We start from the raw sequence: 3,954 nt of genomic DNA, 5'->3' as shown, positions 1-3,954 counted from the left end.
TGTTAACTGATCAGTTCAACAGTCGCTGAATAGCAGTTTACCTGCTGTTTACCTGCCGTTCAACAGTAGGAAAAGTGCAAGTTAGAATTATGGACTTCCATTATAGTGTGGGGCTCAGCAGATGGCACAGTTGACTGTTGATGGCATTTGTAATTAACATTTAGTTTTTCTCCTTTTCTTTCCCATAGGATGGCTTTAACAAAAATTTTAGCTACAAAGCCCGACTCTCCTTTTTACAGACCGCCCCCAGTCAACGTCATAGTTTTAAACATAAATGAAGAGGACAGAAAAATTTGTTGGGGCTTGATAGAGGGGAGGGCAAAAGCCCTCCAAAAAAAAAGAAATAAAAATGTAATTATCAGTGACGGCACCTCTGTAACAAAATGTACAATTTTTGAGCAGAATACAAAGAACATTATAGAGGGCCACTCCTACATTCTGAGGGGCTATGCCCTTCGGGGGGATAAGCCGCCATTTATGTTACACATACTTCCATCCACTCAATTTTTTAAGGGACCAAAAGTGGCCGTCACCCCAGAAATAATAGAACAGCTGCAGGCCTTAATCAATCCACCAGCCCCCTTGACTTCTTTGGAAGAGTTAACAGCACGAAAAGGGCTAGTAAGTGTCAGAGGAGAAATAGTTGAGGTAAGAATTTTTATATTTCTTATAATTTTCCCATATGATAGCACTTAATTTGCTACCTGTAGATCACAAGTAACTACAGGACAACATGAAAGGCCCCATCACAGAACAAAATGTGAATTCTAAATGTAATTTCTTTTGTACTTTTCAGGCTGCAGCAGTACGTATGGTGAAATCGGGAAAGGGGGAGGTCCCGATTCGAAGTGTGCGTCTGAAACAGGTTTGATAACTTATTTTAAGATTTGTTCAGTTCTTGGCTTTAAAAACAGAGATAATCTGTGGGAGAAAAAATTCAAGTTGATGACACAAAACTAGCCTGTTTGTTGTTGTGTGGCTTGTGGTCAGAAAAAGGAGATTGGTGGGTTTTTTCTATTTATTGACTTTTGGAGAACTACTTGATACATTTCTAATTTGGCAGTAATTTTTGTATTTACAGGGCAGCTGTGTGATGGCAGTTTCTTTGTGGAGGGACGCAGCCCTAAGTGAAGTAAGCGTGGGGGAAGCCGTGACTATTTCACATGTGAGGTGCCAGGAGTACCAGTATGGGCCACAGCTCCAAAGCACATCATTCACCAAAATAGAGGTATGTTTAAAATTCCTGAGAAAGTAAACTTCATTTTAATTTTTAAAAATTTAACTGACATCTTTTAAAAATGAAGCCTTCTAATTTAACCTATTGCACAACTTTTGAAATATACACAAAGTTTGTAGTGCTATTGCTCCGAGTTAAAACTTTTTTTTTTTTTTTGTCAATCTCAAAGTCAGTGAATGCCTTATCACAAGTTTTGATGTTACATTCAGTTTTTGATGTTTTTTTGTTTGTTCTTGTTTTTAGATGACAGCATAAGAACTCACAAACATGATTATATTTGTAATGTAAAATAATATTTGTTTTACAGATTAAAATGGAAGAAAACATTGCCGGTGTTGTCATGGGAGTCATGGAAACGGATGACAGAAAAGTAAAAGAAATACTTCTGGAGGACGACAGCACACTCCTGGTCTCTGCTGAACTTTGGGAGCCGTTTGAGCAAGAACTTGAAAACGGGAGTATTAAAGTCAACATGGAAGTCCTTGGCAAGAAAATCAAAAAAATAACAAAACAGTAATCGTTTCTGTTGAAAGAGAAAAATGTGTGTGTAAATGTTGATGTTCTTTGTTTCTTTGTTTGATTTGGAAAAGAATATAATCTAATTAAATAACATTAAATTTGAGTTTTAAAATGCATTTTGGGGTTTAAATCATGACTTCATCTGTTTTGCATACATATGTGTTAATAGTTTAATGCTTTTCAGTTTTGAAAGAGTTATATTTTTTAGCAATACATTGAAATTGCTTCTAGAGAGAAGTGCACCATTTGGAAATGAACAACATATATTTGTTATCAAATGTAATTTAATTTAATTTAATTGTATTTTTACTTTCCCAGTTAAGCACTGCTTGATTGACAAAAAATTGCCCTTAACTTGAAAGAGCATACTTGTCATATAGTTTACACCGCGTCACAAATGTATGTCAGTTTAATTATAATTTGGCTAGATTTCTCTTCTCTCATTTGTTCCTGATTAGAATACAACCTGTAAATCAGTCAATAGGTTTCATTGAAAGTTCAACTACATGTCCATGACATTCTTGAGCCATTGAAATACGCTGATTATTTACTGTTCCATAATATTTTTATTCTGTCTCACTTCTACACACGTCAGATATCAGGTATTTAAGAATTAGATTTTCTCATATAAAAATATTTAAGAAACTAAAAATCCATAATCTTATTTTTGTTGTATTAGCTATGTCTTAATGGTTAAATTTAAGAATCATAACATTATTTTCTGCCTTTAAAAAAACAAAAACTTGCTTAAATCTCAAATTTGTACTATACCATCACTAAAAAAGCAAGACTACCTGCAGTTTTTGGTTTGGAAATTCAAATTCAAATGTAAAAGTATTTCATTGCTCCCAAAGAGAAATTAAATGTTATTATAACTAATAAATTCTCATTGTTCATAGAGTTATTTTAGATGGTGATGGCTTTTGGTAGGAAATATCTCTTAAAAACAGAATTTGATTTTCTCATCCTGTTTGCTCCCACAAAATTGGTTGAAAAAAAGAGTTAAATTTAGGGAAGTGGTAAATTACTAAAAGAGATATAATTAAAGACAAAATGAAATGTTAGAGGTGAATGCGGAGCACCTTGAATTTATGTACCAAGTACAAAAGATCTTAACCGTTAAACCACAAATAATAAATTCATTCATTTTCCCTGTGCAGATATTTTATTTTGAAATATTTTCAAAACTGTAATAAAATTGTTAAATTACATTGGGACAGTACATATAGAAATAATGTTTTTCCATCAAGGTAACATAGAAATGGCTCTGTGAATTGTAATAGTTGCTGACCCTTGTTTTAGATTAATACTTGATCAAAAATATTTAAGAAACTAAAAACCCATAATCTTATTTGTGTTGTTTTAGCTATATTTTAATGGTTAAATTTAAGAATCGTAACATTATTTTCTGCTTTTTTTTACTTGCTTAAATCTCACATTTTTAATATAGCATCATTAAAAAAGTGAGACTCCCTGTAGCTTCTGTTTTAGAAATTTAATTTTAAAGTATTTAATTGCTCCCAAAGAGAAATTAAATGTTATTATAATTAATAAATTCAAATTGTTCATATAGTTATTTTAGAGAGTGATGGCTTTTGAGAGGAAATATCTCTTGAAAACATCTAACTGAAGACACTCTACTACTGGTTAGCAGTGTTATGAAGAGGACAGTTCGCTTTTCCATAATTTTCTTGGTTATATGAAGACTTTTTCTTTCCATCGTCATCTCCAGAGGTGCCACAGTCATCCCCAGAAGCAAACCAGCCTTGTTCATCAGTGTTACGACTGACGGCGTAAAGTTAATTATAAATGATGAGTGTGCAGGTGCCCGTCCCTGATTCAAAGAAGATGACGGAGATGTCCTATTGGCTGCTTTCCGGAGATGACGGACATAAAAGCTGCTGAAGCGGGCTTCCTGTGTTCCAGGAAAACAGGAAAGGGGTGTGGCCGGTGGAGATAAGTCTATCTCCACCGGCCACACCCCTTTCCTTTGTTCGTCTCTGTTTGAGTTCTGGAGTGTAGGAGTGAGCTGCTGTTTATGTTTCCTCAGTTTTCTCATTTTTTACTTAGTTAGGAAGGTAAAATTTTGTCTTTTGGTTTATTTGCTTTCGATTAGGTAAGTTTCTGTTACTATTTAGATAGTTTCCTTTTGTTTATTGTTTTCGGCGATAGCTCACTCTGAAGCCAAGTACTCCAGT

At 34.0% G+C, this 3,954-nt stretch overlaps 1 long non-coding RNA gene across 1 annotated transcript; it reads left to right on the top strand.

Moving 5' to 3' along the window:
* Positions 1-391: 391 nt before the first annotated feature.
* On the top strand, positions 392-3,668 carry LOC148155190 (uncharacterized). Its single transcript, XR_015765620.1, has 3 exons — positions 392-865; positions 1,082-1,228; positions 1,545-3,668. It is a non-coding gene; the product is annotated as an uncharacterized LOC148155190 (long non-coding RNA).
* The last annotated feature ends 286 nt before the right edge of the window (positions 3,669-3,954 follow it).

This window comes from Poecilia mexicana, unplaced genomic scaffold, assembly GCF_051168715.1.
Source record: "Poecilia mexicana isolate PSO_F unplaced genomic scaffold, ASM5116871v1 scaffold_16, whole genome shotgun sequence".
In the NCBI taxonomy this organism is placed as follows: domain Eukaryota; kingdom Metazoa; phylum Chordata; class Actinopteri; order Cyprinodontiformes; family Poeciliidae; genus Poecilia; species Poecilia mexicana.
The sequence above is the reverse complement of the archived record's forward strand: the minus strand, read 5'-3'. Positions and strand labels throughout refer to the sequence as shown.